At 53.9% G+C, this 19,250-nt stretch overlaps 1 pseudogene; it reads left to right on the forward strand.

Moving 5' to 3' along the window:
- Window positions 1–18,955, forward strand: part of LOC147960897 (E3 ubiquitin-protein ligase SINA-like 10) — a 35,304-nt pseudogene extending 16,349 nt beyond the window's left edge.
- Window positions 18,956–19,250: the final 295 nt, after the last annotated feature.

Here is a 19,250-nt window from a genome sequence, read left to right on the forward strand (position 1 = left end):
GATGCTGAAATCAGCGGAGGTGGAAATCAAAAAGGAACATCAAGTGTTGATGGTGAATAAAACCACCAAGTTCAAGAAAGGCAAGGGTAAAAAGGGTTTCAAGAAAGACGGCAAGGGAGTTGCCGCGCCTAGCAAGCAAGCTGCCGGGAAGAAGCCAAAGAATGGACCCAAGCCTGAGACTGAGTGTTTTTATTGCAAGGGAAGTGGTCACTGGAAGCGGAACTGCCCCAAGTACTTAGCGGACAAGAAGGCCGGCAACACCAAAGGTATATGTGATATACATGTTATTGATGTGTACCTTACCAGCACTCGTAGTAGCTCCTGGGTATTTGATACCGGTGCGGTTGCTCATATTTGTAACTCAAAACAGGAGCTACAGAATAAGTGGAGACTGGCGAAGGACGAGGTGACGATGCGCGTCGGGAATGGTTCCAAGGTCGATGTGATCGCCGTCGGCACGCTACCTCTACATTTACCTATGGGATTAGTTTTAAACCTCAATAATTGTTATTTAGTGCCAGCTTTGAGCATGAACATTGTATCAGGATCTCGTTTAATACGAGATGGCTACTCATTTAAATCCGAGAATAATGGTTGTTCTATTTATATGAGAGATATGTTTTATGGTCATGCCCCGCTGGTCAATGGTTTATTCTTAATGAATCTCGAACGTAATGTTACACATATTCATAGTGTGAATACCAAAAGATGTAAGGTTGATAATGATAGTCCCACATACTTGTGGCACTGCCGCCTTGGTCACATTGGTGTCAAACGCATGAAGAAGCTCCATGCAGATGGACTCTTGGAGTCTCTTGATTACGAATCATTTGACACGTGTGAACCATGCCTCATGGGTAAAATGACCAAGACTCCATTCTCCGGAACAATGGAGCGAGCAACCAACTTATTGGAAATCATACATACTGATGTGTGCGGTCCAATGAGCGTTGAGGCTCACAGTGGCTATCGTTATGTCCTCACCCTCACTGATGACTTAAGTAGATATGGGTATGTCTACTTAATGAAACACAAGTCTGAGACCTTTGAAAGGTTCAAGGAATTTCAGAGTGAGGTTGAAAATCAACGTGACAGGAAAATAAAGTTCTTACGATCAGATAGTGGAGGAGAATATTTGAGTCACGAATTTGGCACACACTTAAGGAAATGTGGAATCGTTTCACAACTCATGCCGCCTGGAACACCTCAGTGAAATGGTGTGTCTGAACGTCGTAATCGCACTCTATTGGATATGGTGCGATCTATGATGTCTCTTACCGATCTACCGCTCTCATTTTGGGGCTATGCTTTAGAGACTGCCGCATTCACTTTAAATAGGGCTCCATCAAAATCCGTTGAGACGACACCGTATGAATTATGGTTTGGGAAGAAACCTAACCTGTCATTTCTAAAAGTTTGGGGATGCGATGCTTATGTCAAGAAACTTCAACCTGAAAAGCTCGAACCCAAGTCGGAAAAATGCGTCTTCATAGGATACCCTAAGGAAACCATTGGGTATACCTTCTACCTCAGATCCGAAGGCAAGATCTTTGTTGCCAAGAACGGATCCTTTCTAGAGAAAGAGTTTCTCTCGAAATAAGTAAGTGGGAGGAAAGTAGAACTTGATGAAGTACTGCCTCTTGAAGCAGAAAGTAGCGCAGCTCAGGAAAATGTTCCTGTGGTGCCTGCACCGACTAGAGGGGAAGTTAATGATGATGATCAAGGTACTTCGGATCAAGCTGCTACTGAACTTCGCAGGTCCATGAGGACACGTTCCACACCAGAATGGTATGGCAACCCTGTCCTGGAAATCATGTTGTTAGACAACGGTGAACCTTCGAACTATGAAGAAGCGATGGCGGGCCCAAATTCCAACAAATGGCTTGAAGCCATGCAATCCGAGATAGGATCCATGTATGAAAACAAAGTATGGACTTTGACAGACTTGCCTGATGATCGAGGAGCGATAGAAAATAAATGGATCTTTAAGATGAAGACGGACGCGGATGGTAATGTTACCATCTATAAAGCTCGACTTGTCGCTAAAGGTTATCGACAAGTTCAAGGGGTTGACTACGATGAGACTTTCTCACCCGTAGTGAAGCTGAAGTCCGTCCGAATCATGTTAGCAATTGCCGCATTCTACGATTACGAGATATGGCAAATGGACGTCAAAACAACATTCCTTAACGGCTTTCTTAAGGAAGAATTGTATATGATGCATCCGGAAGGTTTTGTCGATCCTAAGAATGCTAACAAGGTATGCAAGCTCCAGTGCTCCATCTATGGGCTGGTGCAAGCATCTCGGAGTTGGAACATTCACTTTGATGAAATGATCAAAGCGTTTGGGTTTATGCGGACTTATGGACACTACTAGGGAAAACCTTATACACAGAACTTTAGCAGTAGCGAGGGTCAAAAAAGCACGCTGGTGCTAAGTAGCAGTAGCGCGTCTGCGCAAACCGCGCTGCAGATAAAGTTCTAGCAGTAGCGCGTCTTGTTCTAAACACGTTACTACTAAAATTCCCACGGCTTAGCCGATAGGCTACACATAGTAGTAGCGACCTATAACGAACCGCGCTACCGCTACTTTCTTTGTAGCAGCACGTTTTAGTCTAAACTCGCTACTGCTAGAGGATATAAAATTAAATGGAAAGCAAATAGAAAGGTAATTGAAAATGAAAGAAATAGAATAAGGTGAAAGGAAAAAATTAAAATGTGAAGAAAACTAAATGAAAAAGGGGGAAAAAGAGAATGGTGTAGCAGTAGCGTGTATTCCAAAACGCGCTGTAGCTAACATAGCAGTAGCGCCCTTTCTAGAACGCGCTACTGGTACTTCTGACTTAACCACGGGGTTCGTCCTTCCCCACAGCCACTTCATCCCCCAAATCCAACTCCACTCTCGATGCCGACGTTGCCCGTCGGCCGTCGCGCGCTCTCCGCACACCCTCTACGCCGCCCCCGCCCCCGACCTCAACGCCGCCCCGGACGCCGCCCCCGGCACCGACCTCAACGCCGCCCCGGAGCCCCGACCACGACCTCGACGCCGCCTGCCCCTCCCTCGTCGCAGGCACCCGAGGTGAGCACGCCTGCTCCTCCCTCTCCCCTACCTCTGCCTAGGGTTTCTACCTCCATCAAATTAGTTAGGGTTCATGTAAGGGTGGAAACGAATCGGATGCGGATGCGGCTCAAATGAGTTAGGGTTCATGTAAGGGTGGAAACGAATCAAATTTCTAAGATGAATCATAAAACGAGTAAAATTTGACCACTTATTTCACTTTATAGTTGGATAATTGGAATATCCGCTACCACTTTCCACCCCTATAGGTTCATCAAATTAGATGGTAATTAGGGCAGTAGTTCCTAGGTACTAATTAGTTAGTAAGAACTAGGTACTTGTCGGCGTTCTGGGAACGGGGGTCCCCAGACTTGCCTGCCTGCGGCGTGGCTCAAAAGGGGGCCCAGCGCGGCCCATCTTCATCAACACAGACCCAAGACCCTCGCGAGGGGCCAAGCCTCGCGGGGCGGACGACACGGAGCTTCCTCAGGCACAGCCTCATCAGGCTGGCTCGCGAGGAGGCGGAGAGATCAAGGAGGGGTACCTCACGAGGTGCCCGTGACGCAAGCCATGACGACCAAAGGCGTCAGGCGGGTGCCAGCCGTGCAGTGTCCTCCTTTCCTCTTTGGTGCAAAGGGAGCAAGCGCAGGCGAGAGCATCAAGCAAAGGCACCCGTTTCGGTGCAACGAGACCAAGACCAGTCCAACGGCAGGGAGGAAGTCATTGTGGAGCCCAAGCCAGCGTCACCACCAGAGCCTTTGGCAGGCGAGGACCAACTTTAGTCAGGATAAGTGTACCAGATGTTCCCCTTCGAAATGGCCAATTGCTGGCGCCCTTCCTGCTCAATATTTGGGAAGAGGCCCAGGGCCTTTGCCTATAGATAGGACTAGCCACCCCCAGGGTAGGGGGGCAATCAAGAAGGGAGAATCTAGAAGCCAAGAGAGAAACTAGCTAGGATCGAAATCGGAGAGAGAATCGAGAAGAGAGAGAGAGAAGGGTGACTGAACTCCTCCGAGCAGTTCATCCCCTCAGCCAAGAACAGACCCTCGCAAGGCTGTTCTTCCTTGTATTGCTCATCATCATCAGCCCAAGAGGCAATCCACCACACCACACACTTGAGTAGGGTATTACACCACAACGGTGGCCCGAACTAGTATAAACCCTGTGTCTCTTGTGCTGTTCTCTCCATAGCTTAGATCTTAGCGAGGCGGAGGGGTGCAGGTAGGTAGAAGGCGAAATCTCCACGCGCACCCCAGTGTTCGAACCTCAAGGGTCTGCCGGAACCCGAAATCCTACATTTGGCGCGCCAGGTAGGGGTGCGCCGGAATTCGTCTTCCACCACCCCGTTCTCCTCCGACCATCGCGTCCATGTCTAACGCTCGTCGGGCCCGCGCCGAGCGCCGGGCCGCTCTCGCTTCCCGCGTCACCCGGACGGCTCCTATCAGCGGGCGTCCTCGCCTTTCCCCGTCACCTGCCATCAACGCCGCCACCGGCCCAGCGGGGAACGAGCAGCAAGCGTCGTCTCAGCATCCGTCCGTGCGGCAAGACGGCCGCACCGCTACTCCCTCGCTCACCCCAGCTGGTTCTTCGTCCCGCGCACTCCGCGCACCCATGGAGGCTCGAGCTGCGCTCATCGCAGCAAATGAGATCCTGCGCTACCGTCCCGTCGACGACGTCTACAAAGAATGGCTCGACCACGTCGCCGAGCTCGTCCGCGCCGTAGGGGGCTCCCCTGCGCCGTCCGTTCCGCTGCACCGCACCCTGCCCCACGCGGGCGACGAAGCTCCGGTGGCGCCCCAGTCGCCTCCTCCTCAAGAAGGCGCCATGGCTCCAAGGCGCGTGGCCCCTGGGCGGAACCCGCTCCGTGAGGTGCCAGCGTGGCAAGAGCAGAGCTGCCAAGAAGTCCCCCGCCCACGAGAAGCTGCCCGGGCGCTCCCTGCTCCAGCACGTCGCGACCATGCTCCTGCTCCCGCACATCAAGACCCCGCGCTGCTCCCAGCTGCAGTGCGTGGGGACATGCAAGACCAAGCTCTCCGCCACCCAAGGCCTCCCGTGGCCACAGCAGGCTGCCGTGCCTTCACCACCGAGCTACGCAGCATCGCGTGGCCCGGCAAGTTCAAGCCAGACCTGCCTCCTCGTTACGACGGCACGGCCGACCCTGCGGAGTTCCTCCAGCTCTATGAGTTGGGCATCGAAGCTGCCAACGGAGACGAGAAGGTCATGGCGAACTGGTTTCCCATGGCACTCAAGGACGGGGCCCGCACCTGGCTCCTGAACCTGGCTCCAGGCACGATCTCCTCCTGGGACGAGATGCGCACCCGCTTCATCGCCAACTTCCATGGTACTCGCGACCGGCCACCCGCCGTGAGCGACATGCGCCGCATCAAGCAACAACCCAGAGAGACCCTGCAGAAGTACATCCAGCGCTTCAACAACGCACGCCTCAAGATTCCCAAGGTGACCGAGGAGGCCATCATCTCAGCCTTCTCCGACGGCGTGCGTGATGTCAAGATGAAGGAGGAGCTGGCGATGCATGATGACCTATGCACTTCCTTGGAGTTGTTCAACTTGGCAACCAAGTGCGCCAGGGCTGAGGAAGGGCGTCTCTCCCTCCTCAAGCTGCCTGCCGCAGACCCAGAAGAGAAGAAGCCCAAGGCCAAGGATGTGAAGCGCAAGGGGGCTGCCGTGCTCGCGGCAGAACCAGACACCAAGCGGGGCAGAGATCAGCCCGAATCTTCCAAGGGCAGTCGGTACTGTGTGTACCATGACCTCCACACACACAACACCAACGAATGTCAAGAGCTCCGAGCCGTGCGAGAAGGAAGGATCGGCCGTCGCCCCGACCATGATGACCGGGGCTACGGTCAAGGAGGAGGAAGGAACGCAGGGCGCTGGGAAGACCGCTGCCCACACCAAGGGTGGCGCGATCGACCTCGCGAGGATCGCCGGCAAGACCCGCCTCGCGAGGGAGACTAGGGGGATCAGCCTCGCGAGGATCGCCCGCAAGGCAATGCAGGCCTCCCTCCGCTGCTGCCGTAGCCAAGGAGAAACGAGGACCGCCATCAGGACGAGGGGGCTGGGGGCTTCCAGGAGCCGCGTGCGATCGCCTGCATCCTGGGCGGGGCTCAAGCCCCAGCCTCTCAACGCATCTTCAAGCAGTTCGCCCGTGAAGTGAATGCAGTCCTCCCCAAGCTCGAAGCCACGCGCCCTCTCAGGTGGTCGGCGTGCTCCATCACGTTCAGCTCTGCAGATCAGCTCAAGTGTGCGGCTACAGCCGGAGTCCTCCCGATGCTTTGTTCCCCAATCATCAGCAACGTGGTGGTCACCAGGACCCTCATCGACGGCGGGCCAAGGCTCAATGTCCTGTCCATGGAAACATTCAACAATCTCCAAGTGCCCTACAACCAGCTTCAGCCAACCAAGCCTTTCTCCGGAGTCACCGACGGCTCCACGGTCCCGATTGGGCAGGTCCGCCTCCCTGTCACCTTCGGGGCACGCTACAACTACCGCACTGAGCTCATCGACTTCGACGTCGCTCACATTCGCCTGCCGTACAATGCCATCCTTGGGTACCCAGCGCTGGCCAAGTTCATGGCCGTAACTCACCACGGCTACAACGTCCTCAAGATGCCAGGAAGTGGCGGAGTCATCACGGTGCCCTGTGAAGAGAAGGACGCGGTGTGTTCCCTGGAACGAGCCTTTCAGGCCGCATCACTGGAAGACCCGGATCGCGGAAGCAGGAGGCTTCTCGAGACCGCCCCCAAGAAGAAGAAGACATCGTCCGGCCCGGCCCCTCAGGAGGCAGGCCCCTCAGGGCCCGCGCCTGCCCAGGGGGAACCTCCTTCCATCGCATAGGAAAACGCGCCCGATGCCCTCCTCAGGCAGGGCTCGGGAGCTCTCCCCTGGAGGGCCACCGACCTGGCTAAGGTCACGAGGGAGGCGCTTGGGCACCACATGGAGGCATGTTTCAAAGTACGTTTCCCTCAAGAAGGAGTAAGGCAAGCAGAGCCAGACCCTCAAAAGTTCGTCAGCAAGGCCATTCAGGAGCTACAGGAGTCAAGAGTCATGAAAGGCGGCCGCCGCCTACCAGCTGTGGCTCCCCATCCAGGCGAGGATGGTGGGCTGCGCGTCTGCATCAACATACCAGGGCTCAATCAAGTCGCCTCTCTGGAGCGCCTCTGGCCCTCGTGAGTGGGGCGCTGCGAAGGTCCCCCCCCCACAACTACGTTCGCATGCCTTACGGCTTGCCGAACGCGGCTGCCACGTACCAGCGCCTCATGAGGGGTATCATGGAGCCTCAAGAGGCCAGGCGTTCCGCAGCCCTGGCGGAGATGGAGATGGTCCGGGAGGAGCCACCAGCGCCTCCGGAGCCTCCCGAGGCCCCTGGGCCTGGGGGCTCGTGAGGATCGGCTTCCGCGGCCCACCGAGTCTGCTACACCAACACTCCTTCGTCTTCAACATCATCAGGTGACATGTTTCAAGTTTCATTTCCAGCTGGGAGCGCCCCCCAGGGCTGCATTATTCCCAGGCCGCATGGGTCCGTCCCTGCGGCATGTATCCCTTTTGTTTCATGTTGTTAGCTTACTTTGTTGGGGGCGCCCCACGGGCTGCATCATCCCCAAGTCGCTCGGGCCAGACCCGGCGGCATGTATCCCTTTTGCGTTTATTTCCGGCTATGCGTTCGACCCACCATGCTTGATTATTTGATGCCTGTCCACGGCACCTCTTCTTCTCCATGCCGACCACTTGCACGTTAAAGGGGGGGGTACCTGAGCATCGCGACTCAGCTCTTACTGGCTCTCCAGCCCTCACCCTCTGGCCTTGTCCACGGCATCGCGACCTGGCATACCAGCGACGGCTCAGACCAGCTCGAGGGCCGGGACCCGAGGACGTAGAGTGCCGGCATCTAACCAAATTTGCAGGGAAACATCACAAGATAAGGCCCAGTGCCAGGCGCAACCCGCCTAGAGGTAGGGCCCCGTGAGTCCCGCGCTGGCTCACGGGTGCCCAGATACACCTCGCCAGGCCTTACTGTGCCAGCCACGTGTCGGGGCGGGGCTGTACACGCCCCGGGGGCTCCTCTCGGAGGGGAGCCCCCTCCCACGTACCAGTGGAAGCACCATGCTCCGCGCTGGCTGACGACACTGCCGAGGAGCGGCTATGCCCGTACACATACGGAAGCGCTATGCTCCGCGCTGGTGATAAACAACTGAGGGCGGCCCCCGGGCCGCATCAACCTCAGGGAGCCCAGAGCTCAGTGTCTAGCCTCATGGAAACGCCTCCCCTCGGGAGTGCCGCGCGAGGGGGCTGGGCACAGGGGCTGCGCCTGGGTCACGCCCAGACGCACGCCACCCAGCCAGGCCCCCCCGGGCCTGGTTCGTCGCGCGTCTCTCCCCGAGCGGAGCCAAGGTACGAAGGCCGTTTGAGCGTCAAGGGGGACTCTTGAGCATCGCGACTCAGGAGCCTAACTGGTCACGTAGCCCCTCACTCCTTAGTTCCGAAAGGCTAATGGCGGCTGAGGTATGCGCGCGGCCGGGCTCTGCAGACGTAGAATGGTAGATCCACCCACATCACACCTCCCTACTTGCTGTTCGTGTGCCAAGGGGGACTCCTGAGAATCGCGACTCAGGAGCCTAACTTGTCACGTAGCCCCTCACTCCTTGGTCCCGTCCTGGTTTCCGGTCGGGGCTAACGGCGGCTGAGGTATGCGCGGGGCCGGGCTCTGCCGGCGTAGAACATAAGCAAGTAGGAAGGAAAAGCGTAAATTTCAAGGAATTCAAAAGCAAATATTACAGTCCACACTGTTATCTCAATGCCAAACGCAAGTTTAAACGCCTCCCTGAGGCATGATACATGTGCAGGAATTAAAGGCAGGACAGGAGCCACAACGGAGTCACTTGTCGGCGGTGGAGCAGCGTGGAGTGGGTCCGCCTCACGGAGCAGCGGGGTCGGCAGCGCCTTTCTTGTGCTGAAGGCCCGGAACTTCCCCAGCAGAGCCTCCGCGCGACCCTTCGCGGCCTCGGCAGCGGCAGCGGCACGCTCGCCGCTTACTAGCTCCAGCAGGCTGTCGAGGTCGGCGCCGGGATCGCGAAGGTAGATGTGGGTGAGGACCCGCGTCAGCGCTGCAGAAGACAGGACACGCGCCTCGGCCTCGGCCGTGGGGCCAAGGCCAAGGGAGACATCTTCAAGAGCGCGAACCAGGAAGGGAAGCAGCTTGGCGGGGCCGTCCTCGGCGCCAGCCAACGGGCTCTCCAGGCCGCTGTCGTAAAGCGTCCTCAGCGAGGAGCGAGCCTTCGCCTCCATCTCCGCGAAGGCCAGGCGGTCCTCGGCAAGAACCTGGGCCTTGTCGTCCAGCTCGACCTTCCTCGCCCCCAACTCCCGCTCCAGCACGCCTAGGCGGTCACGGCGCCTCCTGAGCTTGACCTCCCTCTCCTTGATGGCCGCCTCGCGAGCCTTCACGCCTTCTTCCTGCTCTTGGCGAAGGCGGGCCTCTTTCGCGAGCTGGTCCCGCAGGCCTTGCAGCTCGTCCTCCAACGCCTTGCAGCGACCACGGACGTCGACCACCTCCCCCAGGGCTGCGTCACGAGCAGCCTTCGCCTCAAGGACGGACTGCCTCTCCTCATCACAAGCCGTCGAGGCCTGGACCAGCGCCGCCCGAATCAAAGCGTCGGAGCGAATCCATCCTGAAGCCAGCTCCAAGCGCCCGGCCACCAAGCGAGGGTTGGCGCCAAGAAGATCCTGCCGTAGCCGGTCCAGCTCAGCAGCAGCACGATCCAGAACGGCAGGAGGAGTCGGAGAGACAGCAGTCAGTGGAGTAGGAGGAGAAGGCGGCAACGCGACCACAACATCCTAAGGCGGAGCCTGCTGCGCCCCAATGGCTGTAGTGGCGGCAGCAGGCAAAGGCACCTCGGGAGTCACTTGGGCCATGGGGGCTGAGCTCGCCCCAGCCGGCTCAACCAGGCCTCGCGAGGACGACTGGGCAGGAGAAGCCCGTGCATCACGGTCACCTTCCTTCGCGGGCAGAGGCGCTGCCACGGATGGAACCTCAGGAGCTCCCTTCGGCTTCTTTGCTGCAGGCGCCAGCCTGTCCAAGAGATGTGCACGTCAAGCCTCAGCAGCAGAACAAGAAATAAAGACAAGAATCAAGCGCTTACGGGTCGTCGCCAGTGAGCTCAGGCAGCCTCCGGCCAAATTTGAAGCCTGAAAGCCGGCTGGAAGGGTCAACCTTGGGAAGCTCGGGAGCGGAAGGCGCGTCTACGGTCCGCGTCGGGGCCGGGGCAGACCCGCGGGAGATCAGCCCGGTTCTGTCCTTCTTCGGGATCGGGGGCAAGCTCCCTCCACCCTGCTCGTCATCATCCTCGTCGTCATTGCTCGGAGAGAGGCGGAGAGCGCGGGACCTGCGCCGGGGGAGGGGAGCCCTCGACTCTCCGTCAGTCGCCTCGGAGTCAGGCCCTTTTTCCCGCTCCCCTCCTTCCTCCTCTTCGCTGGAGTCGTCGGAGGACACGTCCACCAATTCCCCGGGAGTTTCCATGGGCACGGGCCCATCCCTATTGAAGATGGGCATGGACTCCACTACCTGCTCCCAGTCGTTGCGGAGGAACAAGGGCGTAGGAGCGCCCTCCAACCTTGCCACATCGCCCCCGACCAGAGATTGGAGGACCGCAACCAGATCTTCGTCGGCCAAGGCCGCGGGGCTCGGATGGGGCCTCCACATCGGAAGTGAGTACTGCCGAAGCGGAGCCAGCTGGTGCTCCAGGAATTCCCTCAGCAGCGACGCGCCGGTCAGCTTCGCCGCCACCATGTTGGCCGGCCTCAGATCCGCGTCCATCTTCTCCAACACTAGCTTCGCGCGGGGGTCCGCGAGCTCCGCTCGACCCCAATCGCTGGAGCTCGTGGGTTGCTCTGTGGGAAAGATCAGCCGAGGGTGGATGCGCCCAGCATCTGCCAAGACCCACTTGCTCCTGAAGCCCTCAATCCTTTTCCCGGGGTTCGAAATGGCAATGGCGCCACCGTACGCGATGAAGCTCGCGCACGCGGAAGCAGGACCGCGAGAGGTCCGGAGGTAGAAGTAGTGGCACAGCAAGGCCACTGAGGGTTGCACCCCTACGCAAGCCTCGCAGTAATAGGCGAAGATTGCCAGGAGAAGGACGGAGTTGGGGTGGAGATGCAGAGCCTGTAGCTTATAATGGCGGAGGACAGAGAAGAAGAACTCGGAGAAGGGAGGCACCAGGCCAGCAGCAATGGCGCTTACAAAGAACGGATAGAAGGTGCTCCCTTGGCCCTCAGGGGTGGCGGAGCCGGCCTTGAACACCTTCGCCCCGTCGATGCCCTGCGCAGCCGCCATCCGGCGCAATCGGGCGAGGCTCGCCTCCAACACTTTCGGCGAGTCCAGGGCAGATGAGTACCAAGCTCCGGCCGGGGACTGACGAGGCGCCATGGCTTCCTAGGTCACGCGGTCGGAGTAGATCTGGAAATTTTGGAGGAAGGAAGGAGAGGCGCAAGAAAGGGGATCTGAGCAGCAACCAGAGAAAGAAAAAAAAAGCAAAGCCTAGGCAGATGCCGCTCCCTTATCAACTTGCGCGGTTGCTGAGGCGCCCACGTCCAGTCAACCGCCACGCGGCGCCCAAGGCCGCAGGCTGTTAGGGCCCGTGGCGCTTCGCTCTTGCCCTTTCGCCTCCCTGCACGGCCAAGTCCGGGCGCGCCTTGGGCCCGGGGGCTACTGTCGGCGTTCTGGGAACGGGGGTCCCCAGACTTACCTGCCTGCGGCGTGGCTCAAAAGGGGGCCCAGCGCGGCCCATCTTCATCAACACAGACCCAAGACCCTCGCGAGGGGCCAAGCCTCGCGGGGCGGACGACACGGAGCTTCCTCAGGCACGGCCTCATCAGGCTGGCTCGCGAGGAGGCAGAGAGATCAAGGCAGGGTACCTCATGAGGTGCCCGTGACGCAAGCCATGACGACCAAAGGCGCCAGGCGGGTGCCAGCCGTGCAGTGTCCTCCTTTCCTCTTTGGTGCAAAGGGAGCAAGCACAGGCGAGAGCATCAAGCAAAGGCACCCGTTTCGGTGCAACGAGACCAAGACCAGTCCAACGGCAGAGAGGAAGTCATTGTAGAGCCCAAGCCAGCGTCACCACCAGAGCCTTTGGCAGGCGAGGACCAACTTTAGTCAGGATAAGTGTACCAGATGTTCCCCTTCAAAATGGCCAATTGTTGGCGCCCGTCCCGCTCAATATTTGGGAAGAGGCCCAGGGCCTTTGCCTATAAATAGGACTAGCCACCCCCAGGGTAGGGGGGTAATCAAGAAGGGAGAATCTAGAAGCCAAGAGAGAAACTAGCTAGGATCGAAATCGGAGAGAGAATCGAGAAGAGAGAGAGAGAGAGAAGGGTGACTGAACTCCTCCTAGCAGTTCATCCCCTCAGCCAAGAACAGACCCTCGCCAGGCTGTTCTTCCTTGTATTGCTCATCATCATCAGCCCAAGAGGCAATCCACCACACCACACACTAGAGTAGGGTATTACACCACAACGGTGGCCCGAACCAGTATAAACCCTGTGTCTCTTGTGCTGTTCTTTCCATAGCTTAGATCTTAGCGAGGCGGAGGGGTGTAGGTAGGTAGAAGGCGAAATCTCCGCGCGCACCGCAGTGTTCAAACCTCAAGGGTCTGCCGGAACCCGAAATCCGACAGTACTAATTAGGTACTAGAATATTTTGATTTATTGTAAGTTTATTTTTAGTAAGAACTAGTTGAATTAATAGAACTAGTTAGTAAGAACTTGTTGCTATTTTTTTAGTTAAAGCAATTTTTCCGCATCGACGTGGACGATGCCTATCCCGCATCCTCGTTGTCGAGTCGGCGGAGGAAGACACCTGCTTGACCAGATGGGCCATGTCCGGGACTGGGCTCCGCCGGGTGGTACTGGGAGGCCCTACCTACCAGGGGGCGCAGGTTGGTGAGGAGCCAGCCTGTCATTGACCCGAACCTTCTTTGGTGGCGGTTGCATGGGCCAGTGACGGTCCAGAGGCTCGAGGACTCTGCGGAAGTGGTGCGTCACCGTGTCAGTGAGGAGGGTGCGCACGTCCGTCGCTACTTGTTTGCGTTGGAGCACAGGTTCTCCAATACCTGGCAGGTTCTCCAGGGATCTCACTAGAGCTATGATCCCGTGATGGTTCCTTCTCTGTGGGTGTCCACCGCCCGTGCCGATACCCGTCGTGTGCTAGCGTTTTAGTTGTATTAGTGATGTTATATGTATGACACTATTCGTGATGTATTAGTGATAATATTCGACGATGTACGGACGCATGAGATGATTTACTTTTGCTTATTGAATGCATGCTAATTTGAGTCCTATAAGATATTTTGAAATGTATATCTTGTGTTGCTCAATATCCAAGTGGCCGGTCATGTTTGCAGGTTACACCTCCGAGTGGCCTATGTTTTGCTGGAGTGTTGATTCATTTCCGTTCCGGCAAATTTCAGGCGCTCGATATGTCCTATTTTAGGAAAGGTCATGCCGGATTTTTCCGTGAATTTTGGCATGACTTGTTCCAGAATATGTAGGAAATATTGAGTGCCCCGGATTTGTGTGTTGAGTATCCTGGTAGTTGTCTTTGATCGATTTTCAATTAATATTTTAACTATGAACATAGGAAATGTCTGACGACAAAAAGGATTTCGGTATTTGCAAATACTGCGAAGACGAGCGCGGCCTGTGCGACGGAATCTTCCTAGATGATGATAGGCGCTTCAGCATCAAGCTGGATGAGAACTTCAAAGTGGATACAGTAAGTCACAACGACAAGTCTTTTTTCGTAATTAAGCATGACATTTGCTTGATTTGCTTCAACTTATAATTTAAGCATGACATTAAGCATGACAAGTCTTTTTTTTACTTTTCTACTAGCGTATCCCCTGCCATGCAAGAGTTTTTGTATTGGATAAGATAGGTTTCAGTCGTACTATGGAGGAAAAGAAATTTTACTTGAAGACCGAGCATGGTTATATTTTCAACGTAAAATTATACAATTCAGACGACTACACCTATTTTGGATGCAAAACATGGCGAGCACTATGCAAGACTTATGCATTTGAGCATGATATGGTTATCACCTTTGATATTCGTCCGGAAGATGATATTGAAGGTAATACCGACATCTGGGTCGATGTGCAGACGCCTCCAGTTATACCATTATGTAAGTTTCTCAACCATATTTATGTCTTTGATATTGTTTATTCAAAAATAGTTGACAACTAATTTGTATTGTCAGCTTATTTCGATGCAAGAAAACATGTCCAACGCTTGGTAGACATGACCTGCTACTGTCCCGGGGCTGAACTAAACTGCGAGGAGCTAAGTCATTATGTTTCATGGCTTGAGGATCTTGATACTGTCAAGACAAATTTTCTTCCTGCATTTAGAAATGTTAGTACTGAAAACGTGTGACCAATAGTGTTCGTAATGAACTACGGTCACATCTATTTAGGAAGGATGGTAAGATTTTTACTATTTGTCCTCAGTGCATCTTTTCCATACATTATTTGTGAAGCTAAACTTCATTGCTAAGTATGTTACCATACGATGTTCTTCAACAGGGACTCTCGATGAATGTTGTGCCTTATGGGATCGAGACTAAAGGTGCCATGAGTATTATTAGCTTACGGCCAAGATATCCTACATGTTACTTTAGTGCATTCAAGATCAGCGATGAATGCTTAATAGTGCAAGACTGGACCAAATATGTGATGGGTGAGCACAGAGAAGTACTAGGGGGAAGCAAACAGATGTGCTACCCACAATTAGGAGACAGGTTCATCTGCATGCTCCAACTTGATCAAGGAGGAGAGCCACACATGTTCTATGTTATTTTACCTAAGAGAGAGCAGCAGGAGTGATTAGCTAGCTAGAAATGAGTTTGAGGATGATGATGTGCTACACTATTACTATGATGATAAAATAGGTAGTGTTGGTGGTAATGACCATGATGATTATTATTAGCTAGTGTTGGTGGTGATTAGCTAGCTAGAATGAGAGTTTGAAGATGATGATGTGTGCTACACTATGACTATGATGATTAAATAGCTAATGTTGGTGGTAATGACTATGATGATGATTAAATAGCTTGTGTTGGCGGATTAGATTCAAGTGGAGGCAACATGTGGTGCACATCGAAAGTACTACTAGTCCAAACTAGATCAAGTTTGGATTTGTAGTATACTTTTGACATGCACCACATATTGCCTCCACTTGAAACTAATCCACCTTCATTTGACACACTGATATGGACATAATGATGTAAACCTCATAACTGGTATTGTACCAATATTTGTACGATAAATACACTAAAAATAAAAAAATAAAAAAAGAATACTAGTAGCGATGGACAGAAAACGCGCTGCTACTAGTTACATTAGCAGTAGCGTGGGATTGAACAAACGCTGCAGCTACTTGTCCTAGCAGTAGCGCGTGTAACACGCGCTACTGCTAAGGAATAGCTGTAGCGCCTTATCAGTAGTGCATATCCTCGCGCTACTGATAGGCCTAAAACCCGCGCTGCTGCTAGCCTTTTCCCTAGTAGTGGGAGAAGCCTGCATTTACAAGAAAGTGAGTGGGAGCTCTGTAGCATTTCTCATATTATATGTGGATGACATACTGTTGATGGGAAATGATATAGAGCTCTTGGAGAGCATAAAGGCCTACTTGAATAAGTGTTTTTCAATGAACGACCTTGGAGAAGCACCTTACATATTAGGCATCAAGATCAACAGAGATAGATCGAGACGCCTCGTAGGTCTTTCGCAAAGCACATAGCTTGATAAGATATTGAAGAAGTTCAATATGGATCAGTCCAAGAAGGGGTTCTTGCCTGTATTGCAAGGTGTGAAATTGAGCTCGGCTCAATGCCTGACCACGGCAGAAGATAGAGAAAAGATGATGAGTGTCATCCCCTATGCCTCAACCATAGGGTCTATCATGTATGCCATGCTGTGTACCAGACCTGATGTAAACCTTGCCGTAAGTTTGGTAGGAAGGTACCAAAGTAATCCCGGCATGGAACACTGGACAGTGGTCAAGAATATCCTGAAGTACCTGAAAAGGACTAAGGATATGTTTCTCATTCATGGAGGTGACGAAGGGCTCGTCGTAAAGGGTTACGTCGATGCTAGCTTCGACACAGATCTAGATGACTCCAAGTCACAAACCAGATACGTGTATATTTTGAATGGTGGGGCAGTAAGCTGGTGCAGTTGCAAGCAAAGCATTGTGGTGGGATCTACATGTGAAGCGGAGTACATGGCAGCCTCGGAGGTAGCGCATGAAGCAATTTGGATGAAGGAGTTCATTACCGACCTAGGAGTTGTTCCCAATGCGTCGGGCCCGATGACTCTCTTCTGTGATAACACTGGAGATATTGCCCTTGCCAAGGATCCCAGGTTTCACAAGAAGACCAGACACATCAAGCGTCACTTCAACTCCATTCGTGAAAATGTTCAAGATGGAGATATAGATATTTGTAAAGTGCATACAGATCTGAATGTCGCAGATCCGTTGACTAAACCTCTTCCACGGGCGAAACATGATCAACACCAGAACTCTATGGGTGTTCGATTCATCACAATGTAACTAGATTATTGACTCTAGTGCAAGTGGGAGACTGTTGGAAATATGCCCTACAGGCAATAATAAAATGGTTATTATTATATTTCCTTGTTCATGATAATTGTCTATTATTCATGCTATAATTGTGTTATCCGGAAATCATAATACATGTGTGAATACATAGACCACAACATGTCCCTAGTGAGCCTCTAGTTGACTAGCTCGTTGATCAACAGATGGTCATGGTTTCCTGACTATGGACATTGGATGTCATTGATAACGGGATCACATCATTAGGAGAATGATGTGATGGACAAGACCCAATCCTAAGCATAGCACAAGATCGTGTAGTTCGTCTGCTAGAGCTTTTCTAATGTCAAGTATCATTTCCTTAGACCATGAGATTGTACAACTCCCGGATACCGTATGAGTGCTTTGGGTGTGCCAAACGTCACAACGTAACTGAGTGGCTATAAAGGTGCACTACAGGTATCTCCAAAAGTGTCTGTTGGGTTGGCACGAATCGAGACTGGGATTTGTCACTCCGTATGACGGAGAGGTATCTCTGGGCCCACTCGGTAATGCATCATCATAATGAGCTCAATGTGACCAAGTGGTTGATCACGGGATCATGCATTACGGTACGAGTAAAGTGACTTGCCGGTAACGAGATTGAACGAGGTATTGGGATACCGACGATCGAATCTCGGGCAAGTAACGTACCGATTGACAAAGGGAATTGTATACGAGATTACTTGAATCCTCAACATAGTGGTTCATTCAATGAGATCATCATGGAACATGTGGGAGCCAACATGGGTATCCAGATCCCGCTATTGGTTATTGGCCGGAGAGCTGTCTCGGTCATGTCTTCGTGAGTCTCGAACCCGTAGGGTCTACACACTTAAGGTTCGATGACGCTAGGGTTGTTAGGAAGACTTGTATGTGATTACCGAATGTTGTTCGGAGTCCCAGATGAGATCCTGGATGTCACGAGGAGTTCCGGAATAGTCCGGAGGTGAAGATTTATATATGGGAAGTTGTCATACGGTCACCAGAAAGGTTCGGGGGCATATCGGTATTGTACCGGGGCCACCGGAGGGGTTCCGGGGGGCCATCGGGAGGGGCCACCTCTCTCGGAGGGCCTTATGGGCCGTAGAGGAAAGGGAACCAGCCCTTGTAGGGCTGGGCGCATCCCCCCTTGGGCCCATGCGCCTAGGGTTGGGGGGGACCCTAGAGGGGGCGCCCCCTTGCTTGGGGGGCAAGCCCCCTCCCCTTGGCCGCCGCCCCCCCTCTAGATCTCATCTAGAGGGGGCCGGCCCCCTTCCCCCTTCCCCTATAAATAGAGGGGCGAGGGGAGGGCTGCACACCACATCCAAGGCGCAGCCCCTCCCCTCCCCAACACCTCTCCTCCTCCGTTAAGAGCTTGGCGAAGCCCTGTCGGAGTACTGCCACTCCATCACCACCACGCCGTCGTGCTGCTGTTGGAGCTGTCTTCCTCAACCTCTCCCTCCTCCTTGGTGGATCAAGCTGCGGGAGACGTCTCCGCTTCGTACATGTGTTGAACGTGGAGGTGCCGTCCGTTCGGCGCTAGGATCATCGGTGATTTGGATCACGACGAGTACGACTCCATCAACCCCGTTCTCTTGAACGATTCCGCTCGCGATCTACAAGGGTATGTAGATGCACTCCTCTCTCTCTCGTTGCTAGATGAATCCATAGATTGATCTTGGTGATGCGTAGAAAATTTTAAATTTTTGCTACGATCCCCAACATCTACGTCACTTACCACAAGCTCACCGATCACCAGAGCGTGTGTCCGCTCGCGCCCTGCAAATGCCCCGTGCCCGTCTGCGGCTACGAAGGCCCGCCACCGGAGCTCTACCACCACATCAGCACCGCTCATCCCATGCCCATGCACAGAATCCAGTACGGCAAGGTGCTCCAGCTGCAAGTGCCACTGTCGGAGCCACGGCTCTTGTTGTTCGCGGAGGAGGACCGCCGTGCATTTTCTTGGAAGGCGGCGTGCTTGACATCAGTGCGCCTATCGCCATGTCGGTCGTCTTTATCAGAGCGGTGGTGTCCCCACTGCCACACTACGTGGCCAAGCTGTGGGTGAACGGCCCGCCGGGGGAGCCCAAAGGCACGACCGACGCCGTCAAGGTGGAAATGGAGGTGACAAGCAGCAAGGATCCCGGCAACGTCGACGTGCAGGAGCTGACCTTCTTGACAGTTCTGCCCAAGCTGCTGGCCGGGGCTAAGCTTGTGTCCCTCCACATTCAGATTGACAAGCTCACATCCTAAATGTTTCTACAATGCCTTCTGTTTATCTTAGTAATATGCTAATATAGGGATTACCTTGGTCTACTTTAGCTTAAGAAATGGTGGGTTTTGGTGGCGATGTAGCAATTACTTCGACACAGATCAGTAATTTCCAACAGTCGAACGGATATTTTGTGTCTGTTGGATATAAAGTTCCTTTGGGTAAGAAGTACTACTTGTCATCAAAATGGATAAAAGGAGATGTATGTAGACGTATTTTAGTTCTAGATACGTCCCTTTTTTATCCATTTTGATGACAAGCACTCCCTCCGTTCCA

Source organism: Triticum urartu, chromosome 7A, assembly GCF_056163025.1.
Source record: "Triticum urartu cultivar PI428250 chromosome 7A, HENAU_Tu73, whole genome shotgun sequence".
Lineage (NCBI taxonomy): Eukaryota > Viridiplantae > Streptophyta > Magnoliopsida > Poales > Poaceae > Triticum > Triticum urartu.